The 23,677-nt window shown below is 42.6% G+C and overlaps 1 protein-coding gene across 2 annotated transcripts in view; it reads right to left on the bottom strand.

The window, feature by feature from the left end:
* Window positions 1-22,829, bottom strand: part of Thsd7b (thrombospondin type 1 domain containing 7B) — an 831,070-nt gene extending 808,241 nt beyond the window's left edge. For both annotated transcript variants that reach the window (XM_052736826.1, XM_052736827.1), the window contains exon 1: window positions 22,519-22,829. The gene's annotated coding sequence lies outside the window, so the exon portion shown is untranslated. The remainder of the gene's footprint in view (window positions 1-22,518) is intronic.
* Window positions 22,830-23,677: the final 848 nt, after the last annotated feature.

Below are 23,677 nucleotides of genomic sequence, written 5' to 3'. Positions count from 1 at the left end.
AGCAGGCTCCAAGGAGATACTCAGTAAGGTTTATGAAACCCTGAGATGCCATCGTCCAATTTTATTTAATTTCTTGACTGAGTTCTTAAGATCTTTATCCCCAATCCCAAAGCCTTTTGCTGAAATGATTGTATCCCAAGGGGATCCAGGAGACTCCAAAAACAAAACCCTCTCATTTGGTTATTCAGTTTACAAACTGGCCTTTTAAACTCAGGGAAGTCTGAGTTTCTAAGCAAGGGGTGATGGGAACACTTAGACTTCCCAGAGCCTCACCCATTCTCCTTCTGGGGACTTCAGACATGGTAAGTGTCCCCTAACCCTATGTATCACTCTGCCCTTGGAGCTGGAAGCCAAGGGCAGGACAGCCACCGCAGCAGAGACTAGCCTGATTCATGAAGCTTTCTGTATTGCTGATGGAGCAGGGGCAGGGTTAGAATGTGGCCCAAGGGGCAAACAGTAGACTTGAAAGGCCCTCGCTAGTAAGAAAGGGTGGGCCTGTAAAGACACCACATTACAGTGGAAGCTAATGCTCTACTGAAGCCGGAGTTAAGATGGCTTGACAATGCCCAGTGTCAGCAGACACATCTTAGGGGCTTCCTTCCATCTTGGACCATGGCAGACTCCTGAGGACCTGACCCACAGCAATTGTCATCCAGAAAAGAGAAGTAGGAAAAATATCTGGATCTTTGTACATGCACATACATACATACACACACACACACACACACACACACACACACACACACACACATATATATATATATATATATATGTATATATATATACATACATATATATATTTGTGTGTATATGTATATATATACACACATTTTGTATGTGTATATATATATATATATATATATACACACACATACATAATGTATGTGTGTGTGTGCATGCACACATATGCACATGGAGGCATGGAGGTAAAAGGTCAATATTATGTGACCACAATTTCTCCTCATCTTATTGTTTTGAGAGAAGATCTTTCACTGACCCTGGAGCTCACAACCTGTCTAGACCAGCAAGTCCCCAGGACCCTCCTAGCTCTGCCCCCTGCTGTGCTGGGATTACAGACAAGTGCTCTTTACATGGGTGCTGGGGATTGAATTTGGGTCTTCAGGCTTGTGCAGGCAGCACTTGACTCACTGAGCCATCTTCCAAGCCCCAGAAAATCTGGAATTAAAGGATAAACGAAGAGGCGTGATGAAGTTCACCTTCCACTAGTGGAGATCACACCTGCTGCCCTGGGGCTGGATGGAGTTGTAGAAACCAAGCCCGCACACAAGTGGGAAGAAATATACTTATTCGGTCTCTTAGATGTGAAGCTTAAAAATACTGTATCTGCCATATTATATGCCTGCCCAGAGCCAGGAGATGTGACTGTAACTTGCTGTAAATTGGACCTCACAGCAGCACCAATGGGGTGCTGTGGGATGGTCTGTATGTCAAGTGTGTTGCTGATTGGTCAATAAATAAATCACTGATTGGCCAGTGGCCAGGCAGGAAGTATAGGCGGGACAAGGAGGAGAATAAAGCTAGGAAGTGGAAGGCTGAGTCAGAGACACTGCCAGCCGCCGCCATGACAAACAGCATGTGAAGATGCCTGTAAGCCATGAGCCACGTGGCAAGGTATAGATTTATAGAAATGGATTAATTTAAGATATAAGAAGAGTTAGCAAGAAGCCTGCTATGGCCATACAGTTTGTAAGCAATATAAGTCTCTGTGTTTACTTGGTTGGGTCTGAGCGGCTGTGGGACTGGCGGGTGAGAGAGATTTGTCCTGACTGTGGGCCAGGCAGGAAAACTCTAGCTTTAATGGGGAACATTAACAAATATTTCATTACCATGACAACTTTACACACTATGATGAAAAGTGTCTTGCATATAATGGCTGTCAGGTCCATAACTAAGTAGTACCAGATATAAAAGACAATATTTAAAATGTATTTTCTAGATAAGATATATTGATAGTAGATATTTATTAAATTATTAGGGTGTGTTTATTAAAATTAATTTGAAATTTGTATTATCATAATACTTCCTCATTGAAAGACTCAATTGCTCGAGTACTTGGAGGTTATTTTTGTTTTAGATTTTCTTCCTTTCATATATTTTACAAGATGCAAAAACAAAGGATGAAGCTATATTAAATAGGTGTTCCATTGCTGTGATAAACACCATGACCAAAAGCAACTTGGGAGGAAAGGGTATTTTCAACTTACAACTCACAGGCAATATTCCATCACTGAGGGTAGTCAGTACAGGACCTCAAGACAGGAACCATGGAGGCAGAAACTGGCCATGGAGGAACGCAGCATCCTAGCTTGCTCACTCAGCCTTTTCATACAACCCAGGACTACCTGTCTAGTGTGGCTCCACCCATAGTAGGATGAACCCTCTCATACCAATCATTGATCAACACAGTGCCCCCACAGACTTACCTACAGGCAAATCTTACAGAGGCATTTTCTCAATTAAGACTCCCACTTCCCAGTTGTGTCTGGGTTTTGTCAAGTTGACATAATACCAACCAACACAGGAGCCTAAGAAATAAATATTGTCTTTTCAGTGACCTAAGCCCTTTAATATCTTATATTTAAAAAAAAAACTGTGTCAGCCATTTCAGCAATATAGAAACCATGGTACTAACACAGAGATTGGAGGGAATAAAAAGGCAGCCAAAGTAGGAAGATGGTTATGGGTCTCACAGGGAATCTGGGCTAAAAACTGTTATTTCTAAAACCTCCATTTGATTACTTTGGTTTTGCCCTAAAGAGAAGTTTAGCATGCAACTGGAAGTATGATTTCTGAACGGCATTATTTTCTGTAAAAATGCAAGGAAAGCAAACTAGAATAAAGGTTTGGAGTGCCACGCTGCATCTGTTGAGTGGTGTTAGTGAGAGGTTCCACTTTGCAAACTGTAACACACATTGCAGCCCTCTGCTTCTCGGGGTCTTATGAGCCTACATCTAGCACTTTTACTGTAAATAATTTGTACTCAATGGGCTCTTTCAAAGAAACTCTAGTTAAAGTTCTAGCTGCCATGCACCATAGGGGACTGATAGAGAGGACATTCACAGAGACCCATAAGCAGTATGGACGTCATTCATTTGTTGACTGATTTGTTAAGAGACAATGATAGAGGGACATGTGGACTGAATAACTTGTACCAGAGCTCTGTCCTATGACCTCGGCCTCATCCCCTGGTATCTTCTCCAGGGGCAAAGGCAGATTCTAGAAAACTCTACTCCTCATGATCCCCTGCCAACTGGCTTCCAGTTAGGTTCTTGCAGTGGGAAATTCTGCTAGATCTCTCTCTCCTCTCTCTCTCTCTCTCTCTCTCTCTCTCTCTCTCTCTCTCTCTCTCTCTCTCTCTCTCTCTCTCTCTCTGTCTTTCTCTATATATCTTTCCATATATATCCCTAACATTTTCAACAATGGCTGACTTCTTTACAGTTCCAAAAAGCCATCTTGCTATCTCCATTACCAAACCCTAGGAATACTGACTTATTCAGGGGCATAAGTCTTCTGCACTTAGTGGGGTAGCAGGTGTTTTCAGTAGATAATCTCTGAATTCCTACACCACCCTATGTTTCCCTTTCAATTCTAAAAAAACATCCTTCAAAGGAGTACCTGTCTTAAAACCCTCCATTAAACAAGCAATGGTCTCCTCAGCACAGTTCTTCCAGCTACAGGGAACCATGCCGACAATTCATGAGGAGACAACCCCAAGGTTTTGCTCTAGCTACAAAAAAATCAGCCATTCTCCTTTCACTAGCAGAACAGACGGCAGGCATCAGGGCCTGTGAAAATACAAGAGAAGTGGACAGGCAGAAAGAGCCATGAACTCTTCATTAAAACGCCTAGCACTAGCCAGGCAAAGCAACAGATGATGGGACTACATGGATGAGTGAGGAAGAGCCCACGCTGCCTCCAGCATCTACTGAATTGGGGAAAAGTCAGCTCACAGAAAGCCACAAAGGTCCACATACATCCATAGCAAGGTACAATCAGTTCTTCCATTACACTTGTTTTGAAAACTTGATATATACATAAAATAGAACAAGTTGATTAAATCACTATTCTGTATCGGCTGATGAGCAGTTTCATCTCAGAGGAACACTATGTAGACAAGAGCCTCACAGAATACAGACAAGGAGCAAACCTCAGTCAAGCCTTAGGTGTTAACACGTCTACAGTTTTACCGCACATAACCCCCTTCCATCCTTTCATGACTGCCTTTCTGAAACACATTTCTATAAGTAAGCTTCACTAAGTTAGAGTACTGCATTAACTGACATTAAGCTATTAGTCCTGTGATACGGGCACATTTTAAGTCACTTCGCAAGAAATAACACACTAATTTTACTTTTTATTGACCTAATATTTTGAGACAAAGTCTCACAAGAATATTCTTGAACTCAATATGAAGTTGAAAAGAATCTTAAACTCCTGAACTTTCTGCCTCCACCTCCCAAGTGCTGGGTTTATAGGCATACACCAAGATGACTGGTTTGTTTGTTCAGTGCTAGGATCAAGCCTGGGGCTTCATGCATGCTAGGCAAGCACTCTGCAAACCGAGCTACATACTCAGCCCCAACAGTGATTTTTAAAGATTGCTTTTCACACCCACACATTTCATGAGGCTTTTCTTTGTTCTTTTTCTTTTTCTTTCTTTCTTTCTTTTTTTGGGGGGGATGTTTGTTTAGTTTTTTGTTTGTTTGTTTTTCCAGACATCATTTCTCTGTGTAGCCCTGGCTGTTCTGGAACTAGTTCTGTATACCAGGCTGGCCTTGCCCTCATAGAGATCCACCTGCTTCTGCCTGAGTGCTGGAATTAAAGGTATGCACCATGAACAGCCACTTTTACTTTCTCTTGTTATTCTAGTTTATACACATTTACCATCTTTATATACACATGTACATATTTCATAGCTAGGATCCGCATACACGAGGTATTTTGTTATAATAACCTAATTGTACTGAAACTGCTATGCACTGAAGGTTTTTGTGCCTTCCAAATAATCATGTGTTAGAAACTTTAGCCTCAAGCAGAAATGTTGGGAAACACAGCCCAAAGAAATGTAGTCTGCTTGTGAATTGGTTAATATCCACATTGGAAATGTTGGTGGTAAGGGGTTCTCTCTTCTGTCTCATAATGACACATAATAAAGATATGTCATATAAACTTCCCAGTTCTGTTCCAGCAAAACAAAGCAGACAAAGACAGACAGACAGACAGACAGACAGACAGACAGACACACACACACACACACACACACACACACACACACGGTAGATAGTTCATACCCTTTACTAGCCCATTCCTTCAATTCTGGCCTTGATATTATTTTGCCAAGATTTAAACCAGACCCCTTTTTTCCTCTATAATTTCTATTGTATTCTAAACACACGACCTTACTAGCAAGCTTGACATTAATTCCATAGGATTAGTCTCATCATACCAATAACTAGTCTGTTTGCTTTCTTCTATAAATTTACTGCTGACTGAATGTGTCTAATTTTCTGTTCCTGGTATAGTAAAAAGCCATCTATTATATGTCTACAATCCCAGAAATGTTAAATAAACAGAATTTGTAGTCTTATTCAACAGTAATTGATTTTCTTCATGTTTCTGGGTGTGGTCCAACTTCCTACGGGTACCCTAACTTATCAAATAGAGGTTAGAATATATTCAGTGGAGCCTCTAAGATTCCTTTTCTTGTACTAGAGCACTTCACTTGGGTGCTTAAATTAGCTCTTAGTAGATAGTAATGTGTTCAGCACCATGGAAAGAATCCAAATACAACACAAGGCTTGTGGTCTGCAGTGAGACCAGGGCATTTACAATACAAGATTTGTATGGATGCCATTCAGCAATAAAGGCACCGTTTTTATACTCTAAATATTGGGTCATACTTTGGATTATGAGGACCTCTGAGATGGCTTAATGGGTGACATCACTTTCTGCTTTAACTATTAACATGACACATTGTTCTCTGACCTACATATGCACAACATGGCATGCATGCATTTCCCCCTCGCCATAAATAAATATGTGTAATAAACTGAATATTTTCCAAAGGAAAAATATTATAAATTATAATTAGGAGTTGCTTTTCCGATTGAGGACCTATCATTAAGAAAAATACACATGATACACACATTCAGTGACATATCACAAAACAAACAAATTTCCAGGAAACTCTAGTACCCACTTAATGAAATATAAGTGTCCCCCAAAAGAAATAATAATAATATAGAAATCACACAAGGGGAATTCAGTGTCCTCGAGTGTGCACGTAGCACACAATGAAACTATAACGTGAACTCGAATGTGTTATAAATTTTACTTAATGCCAGCTCTGATGAAAACAAGTGTATCATTAACTGTGGTTTTGCTTGACTTGTTGGATTTGAAGGGTACTTGGGGAATGGTTTTGATGTCCTGAGTTTCCTTGTAAAAAATGAGCTGATGTGATCTCTTTTTTCTCCATATAAATCTCCTGGCAGAGCGTCTAGACACTCGGGGTCCTCCCTTACCCTAGAGCTGGCTTCAGGGCTCAGGGAAGGTGTTCCATCAATGCCTGCTCCTAGCTGTGACAATGGCATTGCTGTGCCGGATCTAACATTTCTCTACTTCAACCTCTCCTAGCTCCTTAACTTCCTTAAATTGACAGTTTCTGACTAAAGGAAAAGGGTGACAGAAAAGTAACTCTGGAACAAAGCATATGCCTGCATTCTCCACACTGGGAAGCTGAGACAGGAGGATGGTGAGTTCCAGGTCAGCCTGAGCTATACAGAAAGAAAGGAAAAGAGAAAAAGGGAAAAGGAAAAGAGAGAAAGAGGACCAAAAGAGATGAGGGAAACGTAAGAGAGGAGAGGACAGGGGAGGAGGAAAGAGAACAGAAGGGAGCAGAGTAAATCTGGAATAAACCCAGAGTGTGAAACATGGATCTAAAACTTCATTGAGAAACCCCAGCAGCAATTATTAGATAGTGAATAGAGACTCTTTGAAAACATACTATAGGCACATCAAAACATTCATCACGCAACTGTAAATCCCCAGCTTGTCTTGTCTTAGGTGTAAATTTCTGTGCAGAATGCAAATGGATTAGCACGGACTGACTGGCTAGGAAGGCAGAGTCAGTCTATCTGGTGGGGAGTAAATGGTGTGGGCATCTTACTTCCTCCTCTAGGATGGGGGAAAGGAGACAGAGGCAGGTAGAAGAGATGCCAGTGCCTACCCTGAGCCACAGGAAAGAGAAACATACAGTGAATGTTTCTATGCCCCAGGTCTGCAGGAAAAAAAAAAAAAAAAAGGGAAGAAACAGAAGGCCAAAGAGATCCTGGAGCTCTGGGCTTTGAGGGACAGTTTGAATGGCAACAAGCTGGTGGTGAATTTTGAGCAGGAAAGCAAGGTCAAGGAACCAGATGAACCCAGAGACACGGCAACAACACCACCAAATAAATAGAGAACTGTTCAAAGCAGATTTCTGGTGTTCTTGGAGGGAGATCTTACTGGCGATGCTGTTGACGAAAATATTCTACAAGTGCACCCTTCACTCTGTCCACACTCCAGATCAATAAACACCAGAGGTTCTGAGGGCACCTGTGTCAGAGAGCACGCTCATTGTTACACGTCTTTAATTCTCCACCCCTTTAGATTACTGGCTGCAAAGTCCTCTGGGAAAAGGATCACATCTGGGTCCTTGCAGCACCTCCACTACACAGTTAGAAAGCTGTGTGCCATCAAACATTGCTAGTTTGTTAATAAATCAGCAGTAAGTGACTTTTGATGTCCTTGTGTCTTGTGTAATCAGAACAGGCAATATATGCCACGTTCAACATGAGTTTTCAGCTTTTCTTTTCTTTTTTCTTTTTTTTGGCAAAGTGTGCTGCATTTCATTCTCTTCCAGCTTACACAGTGCAAAATTACTCATTTTTCTTGTCTGACTCTTCGGTACGTACATTGACAGCTTTAGAACAGAGAGTCAAAAATGGCAGGATGATAAGGACTTTGCCAGCACATACTTGGCTTTTTTAGTGTAGTAAGATGTGTGAGAGTGTGTGCTGTGCATGTGGGTGTGTGCATGTATGTGTGTGTGTGTGTGTGTGTGTGTGTGTGTGTGTGTGTGTGTACAGGTAGAGCCTAGAAGTTGATGTTGGCTGTCTTTCTTAATCACTCTTTACCTTCATTTTAGAGACAGAGTCTCATACTAACCTGGAGCTCACCAAATCAACCAGACTGGCTGCCCAACAAGGCCCAGGGCTCCTCTCATCTCCATCTCTTAGCACTGGGTCTGTACATGTGCAGTGCCACACTCAGCTTTATTGTAATTTCTGGGGATAGAACTCAGGTCCTCACGCTTGCCTGGCTGGAACCTTACCCATTGAGTCACCTCTCCAAGGCCTTTAATTGCCTGTACCCATTTTCATCATCAATACTGCCTGGAAAACATCCACCGAATCTGACAACTGGGGATGAGCTTGTAACTTTTGGCAAGCTGTATTTCAGCTGTAATCCAGACCAGACCAGGTAACTTGAAGTGTGTGTTTCAAAGGGAGATAGTAACATGCTAGTTGCAGAAGCTAGAATTTGAAAAGGATACAAGACTTGAAACTGCAACTGGAAAGGAGTTCAGGAGCAAAGCCCCGTCTTGTACAGGAAAGACTATAGCTCACCTGTTCCCTGAATGAATTTCTACCCATACAGGAAAAGCACCATACGTTCACTGTGTTGGCCAGTGTTTCATTTCCTGCCATTTGTTTTGGCTCTTTGTTGTGATTTGGATGAGAAATGCCCCTCACAGGCTCACATATTTGAACAGTTTTCCCCTGCTGTTTGGAGAGCTTATGGAATTTTGAGGTGTGTCACTGGAGGCGGGCTTTGAGGTTGATTAAACCTCGCCCCACTTCCTCTTTTCACTATCTCTCTCTGCTTCCTGTGTCTGGAGGAAATGTAATCACTGTGCTTCCTGTCTGCCATGTGTCTGGATGAAGTGTAATCACTGTGCTTCCTGTCTGCCATGTGTCTGAATAAAGTGTAATCACTATACTCCCGCTGCCATGTATTCCCCACCATGACAGACTGTATCTCCTCTCTAGAACTGTAATCCAAAAGATTTCTCCCTAGGTTTCTTTTTTTGTCAGGCAGCCTATCACAGAAACAGACAAGTAAAAACAAAACAAAACAACAACAACAAAAAAAAACCCACACTCATCCATAAAGTTTCTCTTAATCATATAAAATACATACTCTGACAAGGCTCTAGAGGTTTCTCCAATCTTGGCAATTGCTTTATGTCTCTGAGGAAGTATGCTTTCTCCACTCCTTGTAGACATTTCTTCCATTGGCTTCAATCAAATACTCTTTGGGAACACAACTGATACCCAAATCTAGGAATGATTTTTGTCTTTCTTTATTACTCATTCTGAATTTGTGTTCCTGTCACTCGTGTGTGTGTGTGTGTGTGTGTGTGTGTATGTGTGTGTGTGTGTGCACACGCGCGTGCGTGCACGCACACACATACCCTACTAGATTCTATTCTCTCATTTGTACTTCCAAAAGGCTTCAGGGCATAAATGATTTCATGCTACTTAGAGCACTCCAGCTCTCAGTTGTTGGGGCTGAATGACTGCCTTGCTAATCCAGGTGCTTTCATCTTGTCGGGATTTACCAAACATGCATGCTTGCCAAATGTATTGCCAAATCAACGGATAACTCCATCCCTTCCACACACTGGCAAACACTAAGACAAAACTGTTTACCTTAGATTATATGGATGTGGGACTCACTGCTTTTAGACTGAACATCACAAACCACAGAGTTTGGGAATGGACTCTTGTGCTGCCTTTCACAGGCCAGTAAACAAGGATGACACTGCCCCACAATTTTTCACTGATTCCTTTTGCTCACAGATACGAAGCAGTTGGCCAGGTATACTTTAGCCCTATGTCTTCAAAACACACTGTGGGGGGGGGGGGCACACAAACACATACTGCTGGGAATCAAACCCAAGTCCACACGAATACTTGGCAAGTGATATACCACTGAACTACATCAATAAGTACCCTTAGACAAAATTTGAATGTGGCTTAATCCTGCATACATTTTAGTATTACAAAGTATAACTTGGTGAAAAGGTCATTTACTATTAGTATAGTTTTTTTAAAAAAATCTTGAATGTGGCCGGGCGGTGGTGGCGCACGCCTTTAATTCCAGCACTCGGGAGGCAGAGCCAGGCGGATCTCTGTGAGTTCGAGGCCAGTCTGGGCTACCAAGTGAGTTCCAGGAGAGGCGCAAAGCTACACAGAGAAACCCTGTCTCGAAAAACCAAAAAAAAAAAAAAAAATCTTGAATGTGTTCATAACTCAATTCACATGGGTATAAAGCCCCATGTTGAAAAACTCCTACACTTTCTTACTTCCTTTAGCTAATTACAGTCTTATTTTTGGTCCAGTTGATCTGTTAGAAGTCACTAAATGGGCCGGGCAGTGGTGGCGCACGTCTTTAATCCCAGCACTCGGGAGGCAGAGCCAGGCGGATCTCTGTGAGTTCGAGGCCAGCCTGGGCTACCAAGTGAGTCCCAGGAAAGGCGCAAAGCTACACAGAGAAACCCTGTCTCGAAAAACCAAAAAAAAAAAAAAAAAGAAGTCACTAAATGGAGTCAACAGAGTTGACCAAGTCAGAGAAGTAGATGCCCACAGTGGCCAGAAGAGGGTGTCAGATCTCCAGAAGCTAGAGTGGTTGTGAGCTACCTGACATGGATGCTGGGGTCAGAACTCAGCCCTCCAAGAGCAACAAGTACTCTTAACCGCTGAACCTGAGCCATCTCTCCAGCCCCAACGTGTGACTTTTGAGCATTGCTCCACACATGTAGTTGAGCATACAAACAAGGAGAGGTGACAGGTATATGAAAAGGTGATTCAAATTGTCAAGGAAAGAAGATGAATATATCTCCTCTCCATGAAATTTCTAGATATTGATACTGGTACTTTATACTTGATTTTATCTATTCCATGCTATGGGCACAGCAGGTATTCATCAAATCGCCTTTGAATTTATTCATATAGCCTACAAACACATCTAACACTTTATACTAGCTTATATTGCTATGTGCAAATTGCTTAGTTTTTCTTTTCAAGAAAAGGCTAAAATAAGAGTTTTGCTGGGAAATACACTATGTCCACAGGTATTATGCTTCAAGTGTGCCACCTCTGTGCTCCAGATGCAATATCTAATAAGCACGCACATGCTGTTAGATGACACATCTTTAGAAAGTGTCTCCATAAGGAACTTCTTTGTGAAGTTTAGAACTCTCTAGCAGAAGCTTTTTCTCAATATCTTCTTTTAAGGGGTGACTTAAGTCGGTTTAAGCTACCTGTGTAGTATGCCCCCACCAAAAATGACTTCAGATTATTGAAGTTTCACACTAGCATGGTCGACTCAGGACATGTTACAGTCACAAAGAGAACACAAGAATCCATATATGTTCCTCACAATGAGAGGACTGCCATACTCTGATTTTTCAACTGAATGATGTCACAGTCCAGAGGGCCAGTTCCTGTCAGAAATTCAACTTGAGCAAAGCCCTTCAGTTCTCTGAGAAAAATGCAACCTGTCAGGAAATGAATCAATCCTACAAAACAATTACTAGAATTTGACCAGAAAAATCACTCTGGTGGGTCGCATGTCACTTCTGGCGGCAGTCATCATAACAAGGATGGAGGAAAAGAGGACCAAGTCAGTCACATAAGGTGTGTACTGGACGATCGGTTAGGCTCATTTTAAAGTTTATCACTTATTTTCACGTGCTCCCCATAAATGGGCAGATACTGGACCAAGTCTGCTCCCTATATGGGGGGCTACACATACATTCTAGAAAATCCATGGAAATGGAAAATGAGAAAGACGAAAGAAGTGGGGACTACTGAGCTGGGAGACAAAGGACACGGTGATTTGGTCACTTTTCAATGTGCATGAATACCTGTCAAGTAGAAGCCAGACAAGTACATTCCATCATCACCAGTGCAAGGCATGTTTTATTTAGCCTTTTACAGATGAGAAACCCAGAAATTTCCCCATCTTACAAGTTGAGGAACTAAATGTGTCTCTGAGAGACAGTATAGAAGGGTTTGTGTGTGAGTATGTGTATGTGTGTGGTGTGTGTGTGTGTGTTCATGTCACATGCCAGATGTCTTTCTCAACCAGCTTATTTTTGAGATAGGGCCTCTCACTGAATCTGATGCTTACTCATTGAGCAAAGCTGTCTAGCCAGTGAGCTCCAGGGATCCCCCTGTCTCCACTTCCCTGGCACTAATGTTACAGATGAGTGTAAAAAGCTTGGACTTTTTCCACAAATGCTAAAGATCTGAATTCATGTAGTTCCCTAAGCACTTTACAGATTGGGTGAGCTCCCTAGTTCCCAAGTCTCCCTCAAGATGCTGACACTTAAGAGTAAACTTGATGAAGCTATGTAGAGACTGGGCATATATGATTTAGAAACCAACCTGGTGGTAAAAAGCCAATGGAAGACTGAGGTGGTTGTGAGTGTGGCCTCTAGGCATACCCAACATGGTGGCTGCCAGTTGTGCACAGCTACAAGCAACTGGTGCTCATTTGAATAGAGTTTTGCTCACAAGTGTAAACTACAGATGGGATTTTGAGACATATGTCAAAGATCTATAGCAATTTGTAAATAACTTTTCTATAATCTGCACATATTGAAATGAAAAGCATAGACATACAGGTTTAATAACATTTTTCATTAATATTAAAATTAATTCCATTTATCTTTCAAATTCTTTAATAGGACTACTAGGAAATGTAAGAGTGAACATATGTGTTGTACTCAGGACTCACCATCTATTTCTGTTGAGAGAACTGTTCTAGAGCTAGACTGGGCATAGATCATAAATTGGATCAATTCATATACTGTATGAATACATATTACTGTATCTCCAAAATAATGATGATGATGATGATGATGATGATGATGATGATGATGATGATGTCTGGATGTGGTGGTGAACATATTTAATCTTAGTGCTTGGGAGGCAGAGGCAGACAGATTTCTATGAGTTCAAGACCACCTAGTATACATAGTGAGTACAAAGTCAGTCAGGGCTACATAGTGAAATTTTGTCTGTCTCCCTCCCTCCGCCCTTCCCTCCCTGTCTCCCTGTCTCCCTCCCTCTATCCTTCCTCCTCCTCCTCCTCCTCCTCCTTCTTCTTCTTTCTCTCTCTCTCTCTCTCTCTCTCTCTCTCTCTCTCTCTCTCTCTCTCTCTCTCTCTCTCTCTCTCAGCAAGGTCTCTTGCTGACCTAGAACTCACTAACTCAGCACCAGGGATCTTCTTGTTTCCACCTGCTCAACCTGGCATTCTAAGCACAAATCCCTACATCCAGCTTTTTTACCTGGGTTCTGGGGAATTGAACTCAGCCTCTCAGCCTCGGAGACAAGAACTTTAGCCATGGAGCCTTCTTCCCAGCCCTCTCAATTATTTTATTTTATTATTTATTTTTATTTATTTATTTGTTTGTTTGTTTATTTATTTATTTATTTATTTTTGGTTTTTTGAGACAGGGTTTCTCTGTGTAGTTTTAGTGCCTGTCCCGGATCTCACTCTGTAGACCAGGCTGGCCTCGAACTCACAGATATCCTCCTGGCTCTGCCTCCCAAGTGCTGAGATTAAAGGCAGGTATCACCACCGCCTGGCTCCCTCAAAAGTTTTTAAGGGGATTTCTGAAATTAATCCATGTATAGCAGCATCTGTAACACAGTGTGTGCACAGAAAACCATCAGTACATGCATCCTTTCAGCATAATACTCTGTAATATAGTTGTTTATCCTCTGCTTGATATCCACAAAGATGGCGAACTCACATTTCCTTGAGACAACCTATCACATTTTCAGACAGCTCTGAATATGAAAATGTTCACTCCTGGAATGAGTAAAAATCTCTTTGCAACTCCAACTCTTTTGCACTTCTTTATATATGATTCTGTCAGAAGCAAAGAGGGAAACTGGTCATATTCCAATTGCTATATTTCCATGCAAAATGTTAGAAGACATCAGTATGGGACATGGGTTTATTATACAACCCCATAGAACTGCATGTCTAAAAACTCGCTGCTGACCCAGTAAGATCCTCTCTACCAAGAGATCATTTGAAAATTTTAAATAATTTTTATTTTTATTATCATTTCTTTTAGTGTGTGTGTGTGTGTGTGTGTGTGTGTGTGTGATGTATGATTGTAGGGACACATGTGCTATATACATAGCATGTGTGTGGAGGTCAGAGGATGACTTTTACAAATTGGTTGTTGCCATTCATTGTGGGTTCTGCAAATCAAACTCAGGATGACAGGCTTTTGCAAAAAAACACTTTAACCTACAAAGCCATCTTGCAAGTCTAATACAAAAATATTTAAAAAACATTATTTGGGGCTGTAGAGATGGCTTAGCAGTTAAAAAGTCCTTGCTGCTCTTGCAGAAGATCAAAGTTCAGTTCCTAGCCCTTACATAATATGGCTCACAAAAGACTATAACTCTGGCTCCAGGGCATCCGATGTCTCCTTCTGGCCTCTGCAGAGACCTGCATGCATGTACAGGCAGACGTACATACATATACACAAATAAATAATAAAGTGAAATATTTTTTAAAAATCACACTATGATTTCACACACATTCTTAACACAAGAACAGCCCCCATCTTCTCAGTGGAGTCATCTCCTTGGAGGACCACAAACATCATCAGTGGGTACATATGATGCAGAAAGGGTGAAAAGCAACATCGCCTGCCCAGCTCTCTCAATCCAATCCCAGGAATGGCCAAGGTCACTGCCCTTCACTCTTACTCACATCTAAAGACTTATCACTCCCTTTCCTTCTCTATGCTAATTTCAAAGATAAGGTTCCACACAGCTGGTCAAACAGTTCTGTCTTAATAAGACATTAATGCAAAGGAACATGAATGTGGTGGGGATTTTCCAGGTCTGGGTTTCCTGAAACTGGTAATGGTTCTTCAGGAAGCCAACAAAAATAAAATGAAGTCCTGACAGTGTGGTTTTTGCAACTTCTTTGGCCTTAGACAAGGTGCCTATTATGTAGCCATCCCCAAGGAGCTGACACCATTCCTCATTCCCACCCCCATACCCCCCAGGGAGGTACTTTAAGATTTAGGACATAAAGGAAATTTATAAGGCTCAGGAAGTCAACAAAACTCACAAGTCTCTGGAAGCTCCTAAAACTTACAAGACCCACAAAGCTCCTCCCTAAGGTTATATACATAATAGTTGCTGGGGAGAGGAGGCTTTATGTGCCAAGCTGCCTACAAGTCATTTGAGGAGTTCTAGGTATGTAGCTAGTGTGTGTCATCACCCATAATGGAGTGGACTTATGAGTAATGCAGCTATCTTTAAGGTACCCATCCTCCTGGAAGTAGTACTGATAAACTAACTGATTCACTAAGGTAGACTTGAGCAGAATTGTTTCTTTAGTCAATTGGGCCAATGCCCTATCTTGGATGAACAGATGGGTTTTTGTTGTTGTTGTTGTTGTTGTTTAGTTGGTTTTGTTTTTTCATGTCTCTCCAGGAAAGGTAATAAAAAAAGGTGCCAAAGTTCCCCAGTCCCAGCATCCTAATATGAAAAATGATACTGAAATTGTTTCCTGCTTTGAAATAGCAGTTGATAGGATTAAATGCAGTGGTTCTCATGCACTCAGCATGAGGTGCAGCATGTCAGAGTTGCTAATGATTGGCAGCCACTGCCTTTGCCCACCTGTGTATTATTGGGCCTCTGCTAATACTTCCTCCAACAGCTATTGTCACCCAAGGCCCTTGTCACTTTCTCCTCTGCAACATTTTCCAGAATTCTCAGAAGAGATGGCTGCCCTTTCCCACTCCAAGCCTTTGCCATCAGAACTCCACCAATAGATGCTAATGAGGAAACAGATTTAATCAAACAATAAAATTAGATTTTACCCCCTGAGTTGTTTGGGCAGAGAAAGGACTTTATGAACTAGCTTAATCAGAAAAACGTCGGTGAAAACATAATTAAAACTGGGTTTTAACTCATGGGTAGAATTTGGGTAACTGCTGAGAGAGGAGGAGGAGAGAAAAAAGTGTTAGGGCCTGGTTGGACAGGTGTGAGTCTTGTGTGCATCCTGGTAGAAAAGGGCCGGTGACGGGAAGTTAAGTTAACCACCTCGAGCTCAAATTGATGTTGATCTAGAATGTTACTTTTCTATACAACTTGCTTTCCTGATTTTCAGGAATCATCTAACCGTGTTTAAGTTTAGTCACAAGAAATCCAGAAGAGGGCCAGAAAAAAAAATGGCTTAGTAGGTAAAGATGATTGCCGTCAAGCTTGAGAAGCTGAGTTTAACCCCTTCAATTTACATAAAGGGAGAAAACTGACTCCTACCAGTTGTTTTCTCTGACCTCCACACATACATGTGGATATATGCTTATGTGAAATCCATCATCTATCTGTCTTCTAACTATCTATCATCTATCACCTATCTATCTCTTACACACACACACACACACACACACACACACACACACACACACACACACACACTAAATAAATGTTAAAAAGATAAAAAGAAATCCTAGAGAAAATATCAAAGAATTTTCCTCAAAGAATCTTTGAGGATTCTTATCTTTCTGTGGTTGGTCAGGAGACCAGTTTAAATAATGTGATAGTTTATGTAAAACAAAGATTTGAAATGAATGGAAGTCAAGATGAAATAAATTTAGTTTAATTCTAAGGACTAGAAATGAAGGAGGCAGGGAAAAATGACTACATTTTCCCTTAAAAAAAAATCCTATCAAATTCCTCCTGTATACATAATTTTGATGAAGGGTCTGAAGCAGCTGTGGGGACGATCCATCCCTGCAGCAGATGACCTTGATTAGAAATTTGGCTCTGCCCTGACTACAAGTATTCCTGCGTGCTTTCTGTTTAAGTATTCTTTGTTTCTTTACAGAAACAAATCAAGATGAAAGTACAGTGGCTTTATAAAAATTGATCACTCAGCTGAAAGGGGTTTTGATACCTTGAGGCAATCAGTACTCACGTGTTTAAATAGATATAAATGTTATAGGCAAAACATTACAATATAAATATAAATGCTAACATATTTTAAATCCAACTACATATGGTGCCAATGGTTGCATTTATTCTTGTCCTTGTCATGGTTGAAGACATCCAGAGATAATATTTAAACAGTACAGCGGCTAGCACTCAAGTATAAATCAACCAAAAGATGCCATAGCCCAAAGGGGGTGATGCTCCTAGTAGCTGAATCAAGACCATCTAAGAAAAGCTAAAGAAGCCACCTACAGGACACCAGGGTAGTGGAGTCCCCAAAGGACATTCTCTGGATCCATTTCCCTATGAGAATAGAAATACTTGGATAATTTTACATCCTGTAATGCTGTACCAATCACGGTGGCCAGATCATCCCAAATATGCCTAACATAAGCACAAAAGATAGAAATCAATAGAGGAGCATCCAGAAGCAAACTCAAAAAGACATTACTGCAAGCTTTGGCCTTACTATAATTAAAACACTTCACTTATGCCTACGACATGGTGTGCTTTTAAAAATGCCATCTGAAAGAACCCAAAATTAAAATATGCATTACTACAAAACTATAGACCAAGACCAAGGCAGCTGTGCGTGACTGCCATGAAGTTTAACATTCCTCTCCGTGTTGTGATCCTTCCAAAAGCAATGGACTGTTCAATGACATAACATCAGGGCACCAATCTGCAGCTAGCCCTCTTGCAGGCAAGTAGAACACAGCAAAGAGCTATTCGCAGTCAAGGTGTTAAGGAATTATTGTGTGTTAGTTACTTGGGATTCTGTTTTTAGCCACAGCATATTTAACTACAAAGGGCTCACAATTAAAATATGCCTAGAGAGGCAAAATCAAAAGCAAGAATTGTAGTCCTTGCTGCAAAATACCTTCACCTTAGGTGCTGATAGCATTTTGTTGCACACAGGAAACATTGCCATACTCATGGAGTCCCTCCTCTAGGTCAAGAGTTACACTTTTCCCTTATGAGGACCATTTTTAACATACAAAAAAAAAATCCTACAGATGTACATATCACAGCCAAAAGTTGTTCTTTTAAAATCTAAGTGTGAACACTGAATAATCAAAAGCTAATATGGTTTTGAGATGCTTCAAAGGGCACTGTATTTTATACAGCTCTGTCGTACATTCATGTACTGAAATGCACCAGGTGGCTTGATGGCTCATTTGACAAGCGGAGTCTGAGTTCAACTCTCCACCTTTTGTAGTAGCCACAAGCTTTTTTACCAACAGTGACATGTATTCCACAGCAGCTCTAGTGTAGGCTCTAAAATTTCACCAAAGGATGGGAAGTAGCCAAATGTCACCACTAATCCTCTGCTTCCCTCTTCAGATGGAATACTTGATCTAGTAGTTATGGCATGCTCATTTTAGACCTCCAGCTGGAAACAGAGCATCTCTATCACCTTTCTGAGGCTCAAGGAACATCACAGAAGAGAAACTGAAAGAATGTAAGAGTTACAGGTTGGGGAGGAATACTGTCCAAGTACCTACAGAACAGGACGTGGCATTGCACTCAGAAACTCACAGTAACTGGGATTAGCCACACAACACACATACAGGAGATTGGATCCATCATTGGCACATCACGGATAAGAGATGGGTTGTGGTTAGGGTGTAATGTCCTACTCATCACTGAGAGACTATGGGCAATTGATGATGTTGAGAGAGGGGAGTGACACTCTCCTCAGTGGTACAGCCATTGATACACTCTGCACATTCCAGTAAATAACTCTGGACTCATACTCAGGAATGCAACCCCAATTAAACTCCATGGGTCAAAAACAGAGATATTAAAGTAGAGTGACCTTGCCAGGAAAAAGAAAGATTTTAGTAGGTGACAGAGAATGATGAGCAAGCATAATAGTGGGTAAAAACTCAGTGTATACATATGTGAAATTGTCAAAGAATAAAAAGCAAACTAGAAAGAAATCACCAGTGGGTTATTGTGAACAACTGACCATATTGTTAGCCATGGCTGTTTTCCTATGGAAAAAAATCAACAGAATAATTTCAGTAGAGAAGTTTGAAGGGAGAAAGTGTAAAGATAAAAATGTTTAACTTGGAGCAAGGGTGCCAGTGATCTGAAGCGTGCTAACCCACAGATTCTGATCAGACTCATGATAGTAAACTTGTAGAATTAAATCAGACCTGAAAGTCCTCCCCCATTCACAGGTTTGATGTGTTAATTATCACTTAGATATTAATCCTGTTAAGAACTCTAAATTAAGGACTCATGGTATAGCTAGGAAGCTGCCTGATGCTAAAGTGATTATGGCTGTCTTTTAAAGTTATATACTGGGAAATACCACCTTGTGAAAACATAAAGACTTATGTTAAATTCATACTCTGAACTCTAGAAATTTATAATGCCCATGCAAGTGGTTTTGGATAATGTGATGTCCTTCTGATGTTCAAGGCTCAGTCCCCGGTGCTTCATCTACAGAGCACCTCTGAAGCTTGGTCACTAATTGTGCTATTCTTTTCTTCCCATACCAACTGGCATACACTACTTAGAATTCTTTAATCTGTTTATCTTAATCATGCACTTAATATATCGTATCATTTGTCATTTTGACTGTTAACTGAATAGGACCAGTCCAACTCTTCTCTATCATTCTATTCAAGCTTTTCAATCAAAGTTATTACATTAATGCCTAATCCTTACAAAGGTGTGCAGAACATCAAAATTACAGCTTGGGCAAGATTGTTTTTCTATGAAAGAATTGTATTACTCTAGCTTCAAGTTCTGAAGTACAATTAAAATGGGTTGACAGACTGAAAATTGTTCCGACACTCCTCTTCCATTAACTTCCATCCTAGCTTTTCATTCTGTCTGTCTGTCAATGATTTAAAGACAAACTTTATTTTACAGATACAAAAAAAAAGAATTATTCCCTCAGAAATATGACTCGCAGCAAGCAAAGTTCTCAACGTCCTTTCTAAAGAAGAGCATTTTAACAATATCACTTTCCTTCCATCCTTCTCTTACTCTTGAAAGGCAAGCTCAGTAGGAGAACAGAATTGCACATCCAGTCACCAACTTATTAATGCCAGCCCTCAAAACAGCAGTCTGTGTTTACATGGTTTTTATGGTCAGTAATTATTTCCTATCTGTCTAGCCTTTCAAGTTTTTAACAAGCAACAAACTGGATGAAAAAACAATGGAGACAGATTAAGAAATATTGCAAAAATCATTTTTTTCAAGTATCAATTTAAATATTGAGGTAAATATTGAGTGAGTCCATTGTGTTTCCAGCCTCACAATAGACCAAGGAGGTCCAGCATCAGCAGGCAGCATGCTCCAGGAACTCACATCTCCAAGTCCTTGTGAAGTCCTCAGAACCCTGGAAGGTCTGCACGCATTCAGTGCTTCTGGACCTGCCTGTGAGAACATGAAAGGCTTCTCCACATCTTCTAAACCAACAGGAACCCTCATAATTCTTTAGAAGCATATGTGTAAGTTACCACATGACCAGAAAAATCATTTTCATAATTCTTTTTTACTTAAATTTGCGTGAAAGGGGGTTTTCAGTCCTCAACTTCCAGCAAGTAGATGCAAAGTATACAGTGACCAGGGAAAGCTGAAACCAGTCTGGAGGGCTCCACTCCCTTCTGCTGTTCTTGTACCCTAGAGATACACGTAACTCCTCACCTTAAGTTTTTCAAGGAGGCTCTTGTTAGTAATGGCACTGAGTTTTAGAAACAGGAGTACATCAAAGGAAAATCTCAAGACAGAAACTTTATCTAACCTTTAGCCCACAGACCAAAGCATGCACTCACCACTGCACAGGACTTCTTGTTTTGGTTAGTAGAATCCTTGAATGGCTCCCAGAGAGCCTTAACTGAGTATTGTCAAGAGTCAGGGAGGGAGAGGGGAGCTTCCCTGTAGACCATCTCCTCCTAATTACCCAGCAATCCCAGATCGCTTTCGGAAAATGCCAGAGGGGATACGCTCTCTTGGACATTCAAAGAATCCAAAGAAAGCTTAGCAAAGGAAACTCCAGGTACACACACACACACACACACACACACACACACACACACACACACACCCCACAGGTTGGTGTGACTCCGCCTGCATGGATTACCCATCTAATAATAATGAATACTCAAGATATGTTGAGAAAACACCAGGTAGGCGTTTTCTATAAGAAGGCCACATACAAAAGCATAAATGCACCCGAACTGGGAAGCAGCCGATTACCAACAGACCACCCAGCATCAAAAAGAGCACCAGGAACCCTGGCGCTTTCTACAGAGAGTGCCAAAGTCTCCTAATACCACTGGAACTCCACTCACTGGACTGAATGGAATCACAAGAGCTCTTAAAGGATGCTCACTCTTTAAGAATTCCAAAAGAGAAAAGTACCATTAGATGGCATGCCTGCCTCTATAAATAAGTGGTGTGTGTGTGTGTGTGTGTGTGTGTGTGTGTGTGTGTGTGTGTGTGTAAGAAACAGAGAGAGCCAGGGAATGCTTACTGCCTTCCGACTCAACACACACACACACACACACACACACACACACACACACACACACACGTTCATTCCAAGCTTTCCAACTTCAAGATTCAATGTATGGAGACGCCAGAGAGCTGAGGTTTCATTTCCCCGTTCAAATAACTTTAATAGTATATGGAACGTGCAAGATGCAAGGTGGATGCTGTGGGGGAAAGCGTGCTTCTCCTCCTCCTTGCCTCCCACCCTGACATGCTGGACCTGGTTTTTCTCTCAAAAAGCAATGAGGCTTCATGTAGGACCTATGGGCTCCCCTCTTCCCCAGGACTCCCATCGCCCCACAGGGACCACAACACATAAACTGTTATTGTGGCCTTCTGCCTCTGCACTGATAAATCAGAGGACGCCCGCAAAACTTCTTGGCTTGCTCAGGTATCCTCTCTGGTCCCTTGCATCCACGCGCAGATTTCGCAGTTCGGGCTCCCCAAAGGGGACCCTTCAGTCTATCAGTTTAAAAACCCCACAGAACTCGCTGCACTGGGATCCAAAAGCTCCAAGGCTCCCCGCGCAGGATGAGGAACCCCAAGGCTCCCTTCATTCGTTCCCTACAAAGCAACCTGGAGCTTCATGCTTTCTCAGTCCAGTTGCCTTGAGACCCATGCCCAACTAGCGTGGGGTGTTCCCGCCTGCCCTCTGGTTTAGAGGGTCCAAGCATGCTGCACCCTGGCAGCCAACCTTTCCCGCAGCCTAGAGCCAAAGGTTTAGGTTCCAAGTTCCCGCCTCTGCCTGGTTGAAGGGACAAGGGAGGCTGCCTGGCTAGGAAAGTCTGTGCGGAAGGCGCCCCCTTAGTCGGGCAGCTGTCTCCTCCATCCCGGCTGGCCAGCCAAGGGAACCCTCGGCATCAGACCCCGCCAGCTCGGGGCACAGCGCGGCCGCACTCACCAGCCTCGCCCGAGCCGCAGCTGCAGCCTCTTGGAGCTGCCAAGCCCCGAGCTTCCCCAGTGAAGATGGTGGTGTGTGTGTCGGGAGACCACCCATTCCAGCGTCTGGCAACCCAGCGGCGACTCTGACTGCTCAGCACTGAAGCTGGAGGAAGAGGAGGACGAGGAGGAGGAGGAGGAAGGAACGGCGCAGTCGGACGCCATCTGCTGTACACCTCTGCGCATCCATTGGCTGCCTGGTGCGTCCCCCGGAGCCGCGGGGCGCCGGGCCGCGGGGAGCCACCTTGCGCCTAGCCTCCCGCAGCAGCTGCTCCCGTGCCCCTCCCTCATCCCTTTTCCTCCTCCCTCATCTCTCCTCCGGCCCCTCCTCCCCTTCTCCGGGTTAGTGCACCCTTCAGACCCCAGGGCTCCTCAACCAGCTCCCCTGAAGGAGCAGCCTGAGGTGCAACTGGCCTTAACGCCCTGGGCTCCTCTGCACCCCTCGATGCAACTGTTTTTACAACTCTAGAGCTTCTGGGGTGCAGGTGCTGGCTAGATGAGGCTGACTCCACAGCTGCTGCGTTGAGCACCTGATGCCTAACCTACTAAGTATCACAGGGAATTACTCTGAGCCTGACAGTGGGCACAAGGGGGAAATCCAAGGAAAGATGGGGTAGAAAGAGGAAAAGGGGTGGGGTTGCTTTTGGCACACTTGCCGGCAGGCTCTCACTGATCCAAGCCTCAGGCTTCCCCAAGCTTCAGAGTTCTTCCCAGCGACTACATAAAAAGACAAAGATCCCAGCAGGGTGTGTAGGAGAGGCGCACTGGGGATACCACTCCTGGGGACCACTGGTGGTACTAAGGCTTGAGACTCCCCGGAGGCTGTCGCTGCGAATCAATCAGTTACCTTGAAAAAGCCTCAGCTCTGGGACCGCTGGTTTACAGGAGATTCTTGGTCCTAGGGTGAGTGTGCAGGAGGTGCGGTGTGGGAAGTTCCCCTAGATAGGGATGCCAGAGGCAGCAAGGAGCTGCAGAGTCCTAGCCCACACAGGTGAGGCCAGCAGGAATGCAGCCCAGACAGCTTTCAGGCAGGCAAGGAACAGCATCAGCGCTGAAGGTCCTTTGCCTACTCTGACACTTGTTCCAAACCCTCCTGGTTTCTGACAGCTTTGATCCAGAGA

Source organism: Peromyscus californicus, unplaced genomic scaffold (assembly GCF_007827085.1).
Source record: "Peromyscus californicus insignis strain IS unplaced genomic scaffold, ASM782708v3 Scaffold_14__1_contigs__length_90479793_seg_2, whole genome shotgun sequence".
Taxonomy (NCBI): domain Eukaryota; kingdom Metazoa; phylum Chordata; class Mammalia; order Rodentia; family Cricetidae; genus Peromyscus; species Peromyscus californicus.
The sequence above is the reverse complement of the archived record's forward strand: the minus strand, read 5'-3'. Positions and strand labels throughout refer to the sequence as shown.